Genomic DNA, 18,144 nt, shown 5'->3' with positions numbered 1-18,144 from the left:
AAAGGTGTGGTTGCTGGCAATATAGATGGCACTTTTGTTGTCGCGACAAAGCACCGGTAATTTCGACTCCCATATCTTGAAGAAGACTTCGAAGCCACACAAGCTCCATTGTAGTGGTTGCCATAGCCCTGTATTCTGCTTCAGTAGAAGACAATGAGACTTTTTGCTGTTTCTTGTACCTCCAAGCAATTAGTGAATCTCCTAGAAACACACAAAAGCCAGTAGTTGAGATTCGATCATTTGGGTTTCCTCCCCAGTCAGCATCAGTATAAGCTAGTAAATCTAAGGAAGAGATTGAGGATAGGAATAGCCCTTTAGTCAAAGTATTTTTAATATATCGAATGATCCGGAGCACAGCACTCATATGCACAGATGTAGGAGCATGCTGAAATTGGCTTGCAGAGTGCACATCATGAGCAATATCGGGCCTGGTGATAGTCAGATAGGTGAGGGAGCCTATGAGTTGCCTGTAGGGCGTAGGATCATCCAGCAGAACTCCATCCTCCAGTCGTAGTTTAGCATTGATAACCTCGGGAGTCTCCACCTTTTTATCATCTGAAATCCCAGATTTGGAACATATGTCTGCAGCAAGCTTCATCTATGACAATATATACCCTCGAGGAGAGTATGCAACTTCTATACCAAGAAAGTACCTGAGAAAACCCAAATCAGACATATCAAAATTATGTTTTAACATATTTTTAACTTTAAGAATACCACTTTCATCATTGCCAGTGATGATCATATCATCAACATAAAGCAGAAGGATGATGATACTATTACCTGCATGTTTAACAAAAAGAGCAGTGTCAGTATAACATGAGCGAAATCCCAATTGTAACATGATAGCACTAAATCTATCATACCAAGCCTTAGGGGCTTGTTTAAGACCATATAAGGCTTTTAACAACCGAAGGGTTTGACCTTGGTTAACACTGATTCCCGGCGGAGGGTCCATATATACTTCTTCATTCAACTGACCATTAAGAAAGGCATTTTTAACATCTAATTGGAATATAGGCCATTTCTTAGATGGTGCTACCGCAATTAAAGTTCTAACGCTTGTCATGCGAGCCACGGGAGCAAAAGTCTCCTCATAATCGATGCCATATTCTTGTGAGTATCCCTTAGCAACTAATCTAGCTTTATAACGCTCTAGGGAACCATCACTTTTTGTTTTGACTTTGTAGACCCATCGACATCCTATAGCTTTCTTATTTGGAGGAAGGTGAACTATTTCCCAAGTTTTAGCTTTATTTAAAGCATCTAGTTCAACTTTCATTGCTTCAACCCAATGAGGTATACTTTTTGCTTGATTATAATGGGAGGGTTCATAGTAAGAATGCAAGGCTATTAGACAAGCTCTATATTTTGGTGAAAGAGTTTCATATGAGACAAACCTATTAGGTGGGATTGATTCTCTAGAAGAACGCCTAAGGGAGGTTTCTTCTAGGGGTTCATTAAGCCGCAAGATTTTTTCTAAAGCACTAATAGGTTGAGCTTCCTCACGCCGAGTGTAAACTTGGAGATTGTCACCATTAGTTGGTGATACATCATTATCATGAGAATCATGAGTATTTTCTAAAACTTCTGGATGACTCAAAGAGTCATCATTTGAATCTTCTAAAAGATCATTGATAAATATATAATCAATTTCATTTGATTTTTCCAATATGTCAAATCCATTTTCATCTTCTAAAAAGGTTACATCTTTAGAGACAAATAACTTATTTTTTTTTATGATCAAAGCATCTATAGCCTTTTTGATTTTCACCATATCCTAAAAATACACATTCTATTGCTTTAGGTGACAATTTATCTCTTTTATGTAAAAGAACAAAGCATTTACACCCAAAAATCCGAAGACGATTGTAGTCGGGTGTCATATTAAAAAGTTTTTCATAAGGAGAGATATTATTCAATTTTGAAGATGGCATCCTATTGATTAAATAGGTGGAGGTTAACACGGCTTCGGCCCAAAAATTTTTAGGAATATTTTTAGAAATGAGTAAGGATCTAGTGGTTTCCAAAATATGTCTATGTTTTCTTTCCGCTAGACCGTTTTGTTGAGGAGTTCTTGGGCAAGATTTTTGATGACAAATGCCATGTTGTTTTAGATATGATTGAAAATCATTTGATAAGTACTCTCCACCCGAATCGGATCTAAGAATGGATATTTGACTTTGAAATTGATTTTGAATTTTTGCATGGAATTCTTTAAAGAAGTTAAAAACTTCCGATTTAAAGTTAAGAAAATAAATTCATACATATCTAGTATAATCATCAATAAAAGTAACATAATATGAATAACCACCTTTAGATAGAACCGGAGATGGCCCCCAAACATCGGAATGCACCAATTCAAAAGGTCTTGTTGTCACAAAGGATCTAATAGGAAAAGGAGTAGACTTCATTTTGCCAAAAATGTAATCTTTGCAATTGATATCTTTTTCTTTACAAAACTTGTGTCCAAAAGGAAAAAGATACATTTTAGAGTAACTTGGATGTCCAAGCCTTTTATGCCAAGTTTCAATATTTTTGTCTTGGACATAAGTACAAAATGAGGTATTTGGAAGCATTAAATTATCCATAAAATAAAGGTCTCCCTTCCTATGGCCTTGCCCAATCCGCTTCCCGGACCGGAGATCCTGCACAAAGCACCCTTGGGATGAGAAAGATATTTCACATCCATGGTCGGCTATTTGAGAAACGGAAAAGAGGTTAAGATTTAATTTTGGAACTATTCTAACTTTTGGAACAAGGAAAATTTGAACATTTTTTAGAATCAAGAGTTCCAACACCATTTATTTTGAGAAAGGTTCCATCGGCCGTAGAGACACAAGACATTTTTGAATTGGTGTGCACATTGGTTAATGCATTTTCATGAGGGGTCATGTGAAAAGAAGCTCCGGAATCTAAAATCCAAGAGTACGTACCGGGAGGTGATGATGAGGCAATTGCGGCACCGGAGGTGGAAGAAGTAGCCTTTAGAATTTGTTGGAGAGCCAAGGAGATTTGTCCAAGAGTATCTTTGAGATCCTTGTTCTTGCCGTCATCTTCTTTGGTGGATGATTCTTCAACGGAAGCCACCTTTGGCTTGAATGCTCCATTTAGCTTTGGGCAAACAGGTTTAATATGTCCCGGCTCATAACAATGATGACATATAATCATTTTTCTCCCACCACTCCCTTGCTTACCAAAATGAGGTGGTTTGTATGTTTTGACATGATTGCCGGGTTTAGATACGGCAAGAACTTCATCAATACTTTTACCCATATTATGTCTAGTCTCTTCTTGAGTAATCTCGGCAATAGCCTCTTCTAAGGGAGGAAACGTGGATCTATGGAGGAGTGAGGATCTAACTTGTTCAAATTCGGGACGAAGCCCAAATAAAAATTGAAACAATCTATCTTGTTCCATTTGTTTTTGTCTTAGTACCACATCCTCCATAGATACCCATTTAGGCTCTAAAAGAGCCAATTCATCCCACAAGGGATTTAGAGCACTATAATAGTCTTGTATGCTCATGTCACCTTGTTTTGTGGTTCTCACTTTTTCTTGCAAAAAATAAGCTCTTGCAAGATCCTTTTGGGTAAACATACCCTTCATAAAAAACCAAGCTTCATTTGCCCGGCGGAATTTAGCAATATTTGCACATACCTTAAGTTCAACATTATTCATAAACCATGCTAGGATTTTTGCATGGTTACTCTCCCAATCTTCCATTTGATGATGATAGTCTTCAATAGCCTTGAGACGAGCATCGCCTTCAAGTGCTTTCTCTTGATCTTCTTCCATCTTTGTGAGCTTAAGTTGGGGTTCCGGAATGGTCCCCATTACATAACCCCAAAGCTTCTTCCCTTTGAGATTATTCTCCATTGCGGATGCCCACATCATGTAATTTTTCCCATTGAGCTTGAATGATAGATCGATCTTGACTTCCATTGCTACAAAATGGAGGTGAGAGAGAAAGAAAAAAAAAAGATAGAGAGATACACGATTTTACCTTAGAGGATCGTATGGCTCTGATACCATGAAATGAAATATGCGGAAGAATCCAAAAATGCTAAAGCATTCACTATGTCCCACACGGACAAATGCAACAAGCATAAGAGAGAAAATCCACTAAGGGATATACGAAAGGCCTTATAAAAAGGCTACACACATGAAAAATAATATCAGTATTATTGAAGAGGAGCTCTCAAGAGCAATACATCATACATGGGGGGTTCCTCCTATTTATAAGAAAAGGAGACCAAAGGGGCTCCCAATAGAGTCGTTGGGAGCCCCCAACGGTCACATATGTGACCGTTGGGGGCCCCCAACGACTCCATTGTGGGGCCCCTTTTCGGTATCCAAAAAATACAAATTTAAAAAAAAAAAATAAAAAAAAATAGTAAATTAAGAGAAACAAAATAAGTACCCCTATGGGGTACTTTGTGAAATGACCATAATACCCCTATCGGGTATTATGGTATTATTACATATGTTTTAACACTAAACACAGATGAACACTGAATCCTTCAAAAGAAATCGAACAGACAATGCACTTAACATAGAGATCACAAACTGTTATTAAACTTAATACACCATTTACACATAACAAGTGGCTGTAATTACTTAACCATTAAAATTGTAACATAAAGCCTACAATCAATATTCACCATCATTTTCATCAAATCTAAGCTTCCTGCCCCCCCTATACGATGAGAGACTAACAAATTGATAGCATAGCTGCACCACCAAAAATTCCTATCTATATGAGATTTAGACGTTCCTTGGTTGATGCTAAATTCAAAATTTAAATTTCTATCTGAAATGGTTATTATATTTTATTTTATTTTTAAAGTTTCGGTAATAGAGTTGTTTATTCAAAAGGATCCTGTCAGTGTATACCTTCCTCCCTAAGGTCAGAGAGTCGTAGTTCAACAACCCGAAACTCCACCCATCAACGGTCCGAAATCCCCAAAACTGTCGATTTGGGGTTTCTGACACCTCAAACCCCCAAATCTGCCTCTCTCTAACGATTTCCCTAAAATATTCCATGAAAAGCAAATCTGCACCCTCTTTCTCATTTAGAATCAAGAGGGGAACCCGTACCTTTTTAAAGTTTTTCCGGCGATCTTTCCGGCGATCGGAGGCTGGGGACGCAAAGCAGAGCCGGCTGGTGATGCTCCTCTCACTGCCGTGACAGGGTGCTCGCTGGAGGTCGACGATGGTGGATGTGGGTTGCCGCAGTTTTTTCCGGCGATCTTCTACCCTCCGGCGCACGCACACAGACAGAGAGAGAGACGAGGGACGAGAGAGAGAGAGACGGGTGAAGAGGGCTCCCTCTCCACTCCCTTTTATCGGCCAAGACCCCCCCCACCCCCTTCCATGCCGAGATGGGGGGGGGGGGAGATCGGTTACGCCCTGCGTAACCCCCCCCTCTTGCCCCCCCCCCCCTTTCTTGATTCTGTTAGGGTTTTATCGGGCAACCCTTATCTTTTAAAAAGGGTGTTACACATGGTGGGGATCGGGTCTGGACCCGAGACCCGTAACCCGACTCCAAACCATATGGATCCACAAGTTGGATCCGAATGGATCCAACTGTGGATCCTCGGATAAGTTTAAAAAAATTAAAATTTTATTTATTTCTTCTTCTTCTTCTTATTATTAGTTTTATTATAGATGTGGATATAAAGACCACTTTATAGATCTTAGATCCACATGTTGGATCCATTTGGGTCTAATCACGGATCCAACCTTAAATACTTAGTTTTTATACTAATTATTATTCCCAAAAAATTAATTTTATTTATTTATGATTATACACACACATATATATATATATTTATTAAAATATATATAGGTATATGGATCCAGTATGTGGATCCCAGACCCAAATCACTTTGTTATGAAATATATATTATAATATATTTAAATAAATGCCTAAAAATTATGGTTATTATAGTTAAAATGTATCTCTTATATATATATTATTACATCAATACCCGATAGGGGTATTTTTGTAATTTCACATAGTTGTTTAGAAAACAACTATTTTCGATTTTTGATAAAATGTATTTTTTCTTTTTTCTTTTTTTCAATTCTTTTTTTGTTATTTTTGAGGACCAAAAGGGGCTCCAACTATAGAGTCGTCGGAGCCCCCAACGGTCACAAATGTGACCGTTGGGGGCTCCCAACGACTCTATGGGAGCCCCCTTTTGGGCTCTCCTTTTTAGGCCTTTGGCCTCTCCTTCTCTCCTCTCCCTCTTGTATAAATAGGGGTGAACCCCTTGTATATTTTTCATTCTTGAGAGCTTTCTCTCTTCTCAATAAGAGACTTTTTATATTGTTGCCTTCTTAAAGGCTTGTGCTTGTATTGTCCCTTTGTGGACTTGTGATATTGTCTCTTTTTCATTGTTGTAAGTGCTTGTATGCACTCTTTATATTTCCGCAATATCTCATTACAGTCCCCCTCTGCCCCCCCTCCCTTTGGGCTCTTAAACTCCAAAAGAGGAGTCTCATTGTGAAGGGAAGGGCCTTACCAATGCAGCCACCCAAACTTAGCCTCTCCATTGCTGAGTTTGAGAAAGCATTTACCTTAGCTTCAACAACTAATTTGACTTTCAAAGTCAAATTAGAATTTTCAAATGAAGGCTAAACTTGTCCACACAAGGGTGGTGCCAACTAGGATCAAATAGGGGTTTGGATCTTGGGCAAGATCCAAACATGTTGTGAATTGGACCCTCACATGACAATACATTAAAATAAAATGCAAATAAAAATAAAAACTTACCTTAATCCCCGTACACCCTCTAGTACCACAAAAAGATCCATTAAATTCGGTACCTAAAAAAAAATAATAAAAGAAATAAAATACAAAAAAAGTCTAGTATGATTCCAAACTTGCAAAATGGAATCAAACATCAAAATACAATTTCTGAGAAGGCCAAAAGCAAAATATCTCAAAACTTGAAACTTGATAAGCAAATGGATTTTGTAGTTTCTCGGAGATCCAATTGGACTCAGATAGTCCTGCATGATTGGATCTACAATGAGTCACATCCTGGATTAGGTCTGGTGAATCAGATTTGGATCCAATTCATCTTCAATGTTTAGATATTCAGGATGCGCTGCATCATTCTCCCCTGGGTCGAAAGGCTTCATCCTTGGAGCCTTGTCTTTGTCATGCAAAACTCCATAATCCCTGAAAAAATTCAAAATAAAATCAGTGCAGTATCTGTCCCAAAGAGTAAAAAATGAATTATACAATGCAATCATCAAATATATAAGAGAGTAATTATGTATGCTTGGCAACTGTTGTAAAGCTCTATCAATAATCAATACATTAACATTTGCTTCATGCAAATTAATATTCCTTGCAAATTTCAATTAAGAAAAATGTGATTGAAGCACAAAAGCATCTAAGACATTATATATAACAACTTTACCTTGCATCAAAGCTCTAATGATTGTAACAAATTTTGGATCATCAACATATAATAATTGTCTATGTATCATGCTATACAATATATCAAAAATTTCACAAAAAAATTTGGCAATCACGAGACAATTTCTAAGCAACACAAAATAATAATAGAGTAAACTTATTATCAGAATTTATCAAAGATTCAGAATCAACAGGATCTAGTAAACCCTGATGGTCCCAAAAGAAATTTGGGGATTTCACGATCGTCATTTCATCTCTACTCGATTCACATCCAAAGCTCATGTGAGGCTCAAAAAATTTTAACGGCTTACTAAGAGAATTTTCAATGTCTAGGTACTCATTAACACTTATTCCAACAAAGTCATTAAAATGTTTCAGGACATTTTCCTCGAAGATGGGTTCACTAATGAGACTTGAAAAGTAATTGTTGACAATAAAGTCAGTCGCATCTTTAGGAAAGATTGTTTCTTCTATGTGCTCATAGATTTTTTTGAAGACCGGGTCGTCAAGACTGACACAAGACTCATCTTCTATAGGTTCTATCGCACAAAATGAAGGGATTTGAGCCATTTCTTCGAATATCTTTTCTAAGATAAGCTCATTCAGGATTTCACACATAGGAACATCCTCCAATTCTGATGTGGTTTTCTTTTCATCAATTTCATCTAATATCGGGTCACCAAAAATTTCACGAAAAGGCTCCTCTGGGGGATCCTTTGTGAAGATAACAAGAGTGCGATTAATTTCTTCGCACTGAGGCTCTTTCTCAAAATCTGAAACACATTCTAACTCTTCGCTCTCTCCTATGACCTTTTTGATTGTCTGAGTTTCTAAGTCATATGAGATGGGATTTTCTTTGACCTTGCAACTCACATACGAGGTATCTTCAATCCTACACCTATAATTTGCAGATCTAAATGAGGTGAGGTTGGGTACTGAAAGATGAAAAGGGTGAACAAGTGTTCTGCCTCGGTCCCCTATGCAAAGGATTCATATAACTCGACTTCGGCTTTGGAACTCGAGACTCCCAATTGGATCTCTTGGGCAGATCCATCTTTCTACCTGAATATGGAAATTGATGCAAATCAGACCAAAGATCTGAGTCATATTGCCTATATGATCTTCGGGATCAGTGCATACCATGCTTGGATCGACGCTCCCTTTCTATCAAGGCATCACAAATCTTTAGGTTCAACTCTACGACTTGATTTCGCAAGTTGCAATTCTCATACCTAAGATCTTGATTCTCGTTTTCTATTTTGTATTCATTCTGACCTCGACCTCCCATTTGTCCAGCCATGGCGAATAATTCCTAAAAACAAAAAATTGGAATGATAACAACGACATCGTGTCGGATTAAGAAATACGGCAACCCTCGCTTTGATACCAAAATGGTGTAGCGACAACGGAAGCTCTGATACAAAAAATGATGAGGATCAGGCAAAGAAGTCGATCCACAATCCGAGATTCAAATAGATCTCCACGTGCGGAAGCCTAAAGTATTAATAGATGAGTCTGAACAAGACTCAAACACTCTGTGATTCGAGGCTTGAGCACTCAGTTTTGACAGAAAAGATAAACACGAGAAATATGTGCGAGAGACACGCCTTTCCAACATGCCTATATTTGTAATTTTTTGATTTATACTCAGGCAGATATGATTCAAATACGTTGATATGTTTCTAAGCTAAACTATTCAAAAATCCAAATAGAAGTTTTAGCATGCAGAATGAACAAACAACTATTCGAAGCAGCAGAAGATCAAACCAGCAAATCTTCCAAACATGAAAGATATAAATCTAGGTGTTACTAAACCAGAATATCAAATGGATCCACAAACAAAGTTAAGATGAGCAAGTTACACGACAAATACTAGATGCTGTCAGAAAAACAACAGACAACCCAAATTCAAACTAGCTTTCGACAAGCAGATATTAACAGTAAGATTCACTCAATAAAGACACAAATTCAAAGGAACTGATAAACATAACAGATTGAGATCCGGATGTTAGCTTTCCAACAAGCTAATATTCAGATTTTTCTGGTCAGCTGTTTGTGAGAACATGACAAAACACCAAACACTGCCAAACATCTCACTATCAAAGCAGGACTTGGGTCATGACCCAACATCACAAAAATTACTAGGAATTTTAACCGCTCTAAGTTGGGGATTCTGGTCAAACGTCCAACACCAAAGTTGTAGCTTGGTGTCTTGACTTTTCAACGAGCCAAAGCACACACAGAATGGACAAATATCTTGGGAGATACAGTCCAGATTCTGTGACTGTGTCAGACAGTCCAGAATGCCGACAAATAGGAAAACACACAAACACAAATCAAAACTCAATATAAGAATGAAACGAAACTCCACCAGATCATAAAACAAGTCAAGACTTTACTTTCAGAACAAAATAATAACGAGAACAATTGTTTCATCCACAATCAAACCCAACACAAGGATTCAACACAAGTTTTGCAAGCATTTATAAGTCAAAATCAAAACTCAAAGAGCAAAGAAGAAAGTGTGTATCTCTTGCAGCCACAAGCAATCGAAGTTCTAGCAGCACCAACAAGCTTCTTCTTTGCTGAAACAATCATTTCCTCAAGAGCACTAGAGTTTTCCTTGAATCAACCACACTCATCCACGATTTTTTTCCAAATCCTTTCTCAGAATGTTTTCTAAAAGTTGAATAGCAGTCCCCCTCTGCCCCCCCTTCCCTTTGGGCTCTTAAACTCCAAAAGAGGAGTCTCATTATGAAGGGAAGAGTCTTACCAATGCAGCCACCCAAACTTAGTCTCTCCCTGAGTTTGATATAGCATTTACCTTAGCTTCAACAACTAATTTGACTTTCAAAGTCAAATTAAAATTTTCAAATGAAGGCTAAACTTGTCCACGCAAGGGTGGCACCAACTATGGTCAAATAGGGGTTTGGATCTTGGGCAAGACCCAAACATGCTGTGAACTGGACCCTCACATGGCAATGCATTAAAATAAAATGTAAATAAAAATAAAAACTATCACTAATCCCCATACACCCTCTAGTACCACGAAAAGATCCTACAGGGCACTAGAACTATCCAGATCCGTAGAATCTGACACCTAAAAAAAATAATAAAAGAAATAAAATACAGGAAAAAAGTCTAGATTCCATACATGCAAAATGTAATCAAACATCAAAATACAATTTCTGAGAAGGCCAAAAGCAAAATATCTCAGAACTTGAAACATGATAAACAAATAGATTTTGTAGTTTCTCGGAGATCCAATTAGACTCAGATAGTCGTGCATAATTGGATCTGCAATGAGTCACATCCTGGATTGGGTCTGGTGATTTGGATTTGGATCCAATTCGTCTTCAATATTCGGATCTTCAGGATGCTCTGCATTACTTTTAGAAATGATTTCCATGAGCAGATGTTCTTTTTTTTTCCCTCCAAGATGTATTATGTTTTCTTAATAGCCAAGATGGGAAATTAGTGTTCTATATGTTCTATCTGGAGTGATTTAGCTTGGTTATTTTGGTTACTTCACCTGCTGTTTTGGACTCTACTACATTCTCTCTGAAGTTGCAACATAGAAGGCTTTTGGTTTTGGAATGCTTAAATCAGGCACCAATTGATGCTTCGGGAAATAATTCAACTGACATTTCTGTTAGCTGTTGTGGCTCTTCAAAAGCATCATATGTGAACTTCTAAACTTACTCATGCACTTGGATGTCAATCAAAAACAAGAAAACCAAAAAAATGAAAAATAAAAACAGAGCTTAGGTGTCCCACTCCTTGTGTGCGTGTATGTGTGTTGATACAAGTGCTGCACAAGTTTATATATATATATAAAGAGAGAGAGAGAGATTTCTTTTTCGATGAGTAATTACTCAAGTATTCGTTGTATTAGGAGCATGTGTTTTGGTGTCAGCGCATGTGTTTGCTCATGCATGAGTGGCGCCTATGTTTTTAGCAGGTTGGCTCATCTTCGACGCCTATGGACTTGCTCATATTGCTTCTCGTTAACTTCTTTGTCGACTCTCAGCATCACAATCACCTGTTCACATTATCATTGTTATTTATTATCACATGATCATCAACAACGCCATCATTGTGAATGCTTCCATGGTCATGTTCATTAGTAATCTCATTTTCACTGCTACTGTCCTCATTAATTGATCATTCATCTTGCACTATAAATGGATTTAAAATAAATATAAAATATATAAATAAAATCCAATTTTTATTTTTTGCAAAAAAGACTATTAGTGAGGGCTGAAACCATCACTATTGATTAAGTGTTGTTTTTCAAAGCAGACTTATAGTGACAGCCAAAACCATTGCTGTAGGTACCCTCTTTGTGCTGAAAGTAACTGTCACTAGAGATTGTATTTAGTGACAGTTTGACCTTCATTAAAACATTTAGTGACAGCTTTTGTGGCTTTTAGTGACAGATCTTGGTGCCTTTAGTGACGGAAAAGTCTGCCACTAAAAAGTATATTTTGCTGTATTGGGATCTGAATCTGATTGGATTTTTCATAAAAAAACCATACCTAGATCTGAAAAAGATTACATCAACCAAACCTGGTCCTTACCCGATAAAATCTTTTTAAGTTTGTGTTTCTTTTTTTTTTGGTTTCAGAAAAATCTCAGTGAATGTCAGAAAATATATATAATATGAAAATTTTAAAATATATTATTTTAAAGGTGGATTTATTGGAAAAAAATAGGTTAATATTGTGATATCTTGAAAATAGGCATCAATTTGAAAATATTACGATAATTTTCGAACGATGCCGGTGTCTGAAAATAACGTGATAAAATATGATATTTCCATATATATTGGCAATGCTTGTGACAAAACTATCCCATTTTTCTGTCAAGAATACTTTGGTAGGGAAAATTGTTGAAAGTTCCCTTGCCAAACTTTTTGAGGAAAAGTGGGGCCAAATGAGATAAGTGGATGATTAGGTCACTCGATCATAATTGAGGGTTCCCGAGTTGGAATCCGACATCTAGCTTGCCTGTCAAAGAAAAAAGAAGGTAATTTCCAGATGTAGACCTACCTTTTGGCAGAAATTCATGTCAGGTATCACTCTTTCTGAAATTCCTGATATAGACTTATATTTTTCTGACAATAGCCAAATAAGGACCTGGTCTAACCTGCCACTAACTTTTACCTAGTTAACCTAAAGTTACATAATTTGAAATGCCGAATATATACTTATACTCCTTTCTTTTTCATTCATATCAACATATTTATATGGATCTGACACATGCTTGTAAGGACCATTACAAAAATATGGGTTATATCTCTGATTTTGAATTTGGGTTTTAGTTTTAGATCTGAATCTGGCTCAAATATTATGATAAACCTGTTAACTTCAAGTAGGAAAATGGGTGTCATTAAACAGCATTTTGACTTAAATCCGAATTTAATGTATTTTTTGTTCTAACGTTTAAGTCCAAATATATTTGTAAAAAATAACACAAATTCATATATATGTTATTCAGTACAAAATATGGTTCAGATCCAGTTTGAAATTAGATTTTTGACTATTGATTCTAGTTTAGACATATATCCAAGTCAGGTCTCATAATAGAGCTTTGAATCCGGTTGGACTCTATGTTATTGGGTCCACTAAAATGAGTTACATATATCAATTTTCATGTTAAAAAAGCACCCGGCTTACCTGTTTTTTATTCAAACTGGCTATAATGCTGATTTGGTTCCAACGAATATATATATATATATATATATATATATATATATATATATATATATATATATATATATATATATATATATATATATATATATATATATATATAAGAAAACTAGAATATGTTTACCAATCAAATATGTTTGCTGGTATGCATCGAGCTTTTTATAGTTTTTTTTGTTGCAAATTTAACCCTGGTGATGCATTAGGCATGGTCCATTTGCTAGGAATCGACTCTTGGATCATCGTAATCAGATCAAAAAATATATTTTTTTATGTTTGAATATTTATAAAAATTTTAAACCATTTATTTTCAATCCTTAAAAGATCTTTCTTATTCATAGTAATTAGATGATCTAAGAGTCACATCCATAACGTGAAATTTTTGAAAAAATAAAAATACCTATGAAAATCTTGTTTCATACCAATAAACTTATTTGGTTGGCAAACACATTTCACTTATCATATATATATATATATATATATATATATATATATATATATATATATATATAGGGATGGCAGTGGAGCGGGGAGAAACGGGGCCCTGCCTTGCCCCCTTTGGACCGGGGATGGAGGACATGAAATGAGAAAATCAAAATCTTGCATGAATGAGGGCACCCTTTCCTTCTTTCTTCCCCGTCCTTGATCATCCCCGTTAGTAAACCTTCCTCTCATTCTTTAAGGATATAGCAATGGACCGAGGGAAAATGGGGCCCCGCTTTGCCTCACCCCGTTTGGACGGGAGATGGAGGAAATAAAACAGGGATGAAAGCGGGGATGAAGGTTAAAATCAAAACCCATACAAGGATGGAGGGCAGAATTTTTGAGATGAGGCAGGTGTGGAGACCTTGTCCTCCGCACCACTGCCATCTCGTATATATATCATTGGTATGGCCCAAATTTAGGTGTTACCTAAAACTGAAATTATGGGTTTCCATAGAAGTGTGATAAGTTTTAATCATTTACAGTACTTTTAAACGTTCAGTCCGGCACGTAAAAGGTAAAATAAGAATTTTAAGGTACTTTTGAACGTTCAAGGGATACTACAAGAAGTTAGGGAAGCACATATGGATATAAATAAAGGAAAGGTAAAATAGAAAATTTAAAGTACTTTTAAAGGTTCGCCACTATTGCGTGTGACAGAGGTTACCAAGGTCTTTGTTTGGCCAATATCGGTAAAACATTAGTCCATATAAAGAAATTCAGAAAAGATAGTGCATGACATAGAATTTCAGGTAAAAGAAGGGTTTGTATCAGAAATTACCCTAAATAATTTTATGAGAAAAGGCCATCAGTGCTGCTATTTTTTTCTTTTTTTGAGAGAAACTTTTTTGAGAAAAAGTGCTGCTATTTTTTTTTCTTTTTTTTGAGAGAAACTTTATGAGAAAAAAGGCTATCAGTGCTGCTGCTATTATGCCTATTCTTTTTGTAAAGTGGCATATGGGTGGGGGTGACGTCGCTTGGGCAATTCCTACATAAAATTTTGGATACTTTTCCTCGCTGCTATTATGCTTAGGAACAATTTACAAAAAGTGGATACCTTTTAAAAATATTTATAAAGACGGGCCTATACTTTGAAATATTACAAAAAACCGTCTACATTTTGTAGCTCTATATCTGATAGCCGCTCCACACCACCGCCGTTTACTTTACCCAGGTTAAACGTGGGTTAGTGTGAAAACAGGACGATTTTGCCCTTGATACCCCTGTTAACCTTTTCTACCACCCTCTCTCTCTCTCTCTCTCCATTTCTTAGACGGCGAAGGTGGTGCCCTTCCGATTGTGAGGAGAGAAGGCAGCTCTTTGTTTCCCAACCTTCAACTGTGATAGCGCTGATTGCGAAGGTGCCGGAGGAAGTGGAGGACGATGGTGGAGAAGGTAGGGATGGAGTTTCAAGCAACGGGGAAAGGGTTTTTTGGTGATGGTTAGGTTTTCTACTGAATCAGGGTTTAAGGGGGTTGGTAGATAGCCGGTTAGAGGCATTGGGTGTTGGGGAGAAGGGCATTTTAGAACCAAAAGGTAGGCCTGTTTTTGTAAATACATCAAAAGACAGGTGCCTTTTTGTAAATTATTCTATGCCTAGCTATTCTTTTTCTTTTTATAAAGGGGCGTCTTTGGGTGACTTGCTTGCACTGGTAAGGATTATATATTTAAGACCCAACTTGCATAAACCTATGCATTATCTTGGTGTTCTCACTCATTTAATCTTTTTCATGTATAATTATCATTATTTATCTCTCTAGAAAAGCTGGAGGATAATCACTAGTGGATATTGAGCACAATTTATGCCTGATCTTACTACAATGGTGGGCACGCGAGCACGGGGGACCTGTGCTCTTGGATATCTTTGTAAATTAAATTAAAAGGCCAGCACCAGTGGCTCAACACATCATCAATCACTAAGCGGTCCACATAATGTTAATCTTTTTCATGTTTTTTTTTTATATCCTTATAATTGACATCCTTTTAAATCCCAAAACTGAAAACATACACAAAACTAGTTGTGTAAATCAAATGCTTCAAGTTTTTTTTCCAATGCCCTAAGACGACAATGCATAATAAAAACCTGATATGAAAGAATTTTTTTGGCTCAGTGTTTGATTATTCAAATGCTTATGGCCTGTCTGATTCATGCAATTTTTATGAGAAATTATTGAGCTGACATTCCTTGATTTCTCTCTCTTTCCCACCATGGGTGACACAAACATCCAAGTATCAGTGGAAAAGTGATATGCTGGCAGTAACCAGGCTCAGTTTTTTACCACCACTTTCCTCTTCTCATGTATAAAATATAAATCCCTTTGTACCTTTTCTCATATGAAAAAACTTTTATATTAAGGCTGATCTTGCAAGACTCTTTTTAGAAATCTGTAGCGTTTCCCATGAAAGACTTTTCCGTTCCATGGGAAATGAACCAAACGGGCTCTTAATGAAAAACTTTAGAAAAAATGTGAAACCATGGACAGAAGGAAAATAAAAGAAAATTAGTAGAACGTAGAATCTAAGATATATTTTTTTCTTCATTAAAATACTACAAAGATCATCACATATTATGTTTGCGGAGACCAACAAAATCTTGCCACCTTGATCTTTCGTTTGTCAAATGGTAAACCGTATTGCCTTCTCTTCAAGAGAATATCCCCCCATATCTGTGGGGTAAAAGCTCTCCCTCTCTCTCTCTCTCTCTCCATAGATACCAGCTTTCCCAAGATTAGGGTGCATCTGTTTGGTGGGTTGTGAAGATGGGTTATGATGCTAAACTTGGATGGGTATTTGTGGGTGTACTGGGGTTGTTGGCCGTCCATGGTGCAGAAGGGAGAATCCAGCACTACAGATGGGAGGTCAAGTATGAGTATCGGTCACCGGATTGTTTCCAGAAACTGGTGATCACCATCAATGGCCAATCGCCTGGCCCAGCAATCAGGGCTCAACAGGGAGATACCATCATCGTTGAGCTCAAGAACAGCTTGCTCACCGAGAACCTTGCCATCCATTGGCATGGAATCCGCCAGGTTTTCTGCTTTACTCTTTTTTTTTTTTTGCCAAAGATATATTGTTTATCAAAATTTTTGATTCATTTTCCACCCTTAGATTCCTCCAAAAATACGTCTAAACATCAAAATCTCCTAATTAATATAACACGTTTTTTGTTTAGAAAAAGAAAAAGAAAAACAAGAGGATCATGTGTTTGAGTAAGATATACAAATCAATCACTGGAGTAGTAGAGGGTTTGGTGGGAAGGCGCAGACCCTTTCATTCCAAGTTCGACTCCCACTGGGTGTGTGGGTGCCTTTCAGTGGTGAGTTCCATAAGAGCTTAGGTGTCGATGACCCCACCCGAAGATCACCCGCTTTGGCGGCAAAATTCGCCATAAAAAAAAAGTTATACAAAACATTTAATGCAATATTAGGTATTAGTTAACAAAAAAAACAAAGGCCAAACCTGTAGGAATATTTTCTTCTTTCATCTATAAGCATCAATCATCTCCATAGAATTGCAATATGGATTTATTAGGTTCACAAGGACTCCAATGGAACCTTCCAACATAACGTGATGCATTTGAGATCCTTGAGCTATTGCTGGAACTCGATTGAGATTATTTGAAGATGGGATTTGAGAAATTTTAGCACAAATTAAAACATTGATCTTGATACTTCTGCACAAAGAATTCACAAGGTCTCCGCATGTACACCTGCTAGGTAGGTTAGATCTTATGGCCAATCTTAAGTGGACATTAGAAGGAAGGGGTAATGAGTGGGGTAGTTAGTCGTGATTTAAGGATGATTTTGCACAGCTGGGTAAGGGGGTTGGCCCAAGGATTTTAACTGCTTGAGGGTGAGCCATACAGCAGAGTGTCATGCATGCTTTCCTGAGACCACTTCTTGAACAAGGAAACAAGCTGAGCCCGGCTCACGTTCATCTCGTAAAGAGCTCGTTCAAACTCATAAAATAGGCTCAGCAACCTGAATATGAACAGTAGGTACTCAGCTCAGCTCAACTCCTTTAAGCTCATTAGATAATAAGAAATATTTTTTTTTGATATATTTTACATATGTTTTTTATAATTATATTTCTTCCAGCTCTAGAACAATGTATCTTTTCTCTAAACAAGACAGCTCGAACTCAGCTCATTTAACTTGAGATGATTACGTGTTGAAACTCGGCTTGGCTTGCCACAAATGAGCTAAGCTTGAACACTTCAAGCTCCTCTCGTTCAGCCCGTTTACCAGCTCTAATTCCATGGGCTCCACAGCACTTCACTCAAATAAAGCAATGTGCTGTGCTGTGTGTTATGATACTCCTTTATGAGATTTCACATGTTTAGATCCCAACTTGATATATCTGCCTCCATGTTGAGGTCAGATCAGGTGATACGCCAAAACATAAATTTTTTTTTTGAAAGGCAAGCTTGGGTTAGGCAGACCCCTACCAGTTAAACAAGTATACCATTGGGTTTTGAACCTGCAAAGTCCCAACACAAGGTGACGTGCACTAGCT

General features: G+C 37.1%; 1 pseudogene; it reads left to right on the top strand.

Annotated features, from left to right (window-relative positions):
- Nucleotides 1-11,334: 11,334 nt before the first annotated feature.
- The window catches only part of LOC149846975 (L-ascorbate oxidase-like), a 29,865-nt pseudogene continuing 23,055 nt past the window's right edge, over nt 11,335-18,144 (top strand).

The sequence above is a fragment of the Nuphar pumila genome, chromosome 2 (genome assembly GCF_984573655.1).
Source record: "Nuphar pumila chromosome 2, dmNupPumi1.hap1.1, whole genome shotgun sequence".
Taxonomy (NCBI): domain Eukaryota; kingdom Viridiplantae; phylum Streptophyta; class Magnoliopsida; order Nymphaeales; family Nymphaeaceae; genus Nuphar; species Nuphar pumila.
The sequence above is the reverse complement of the archived record's forward strand: the minus strand, read 5'-3'. Positions and strand labels throughout refer to the sequence as shown.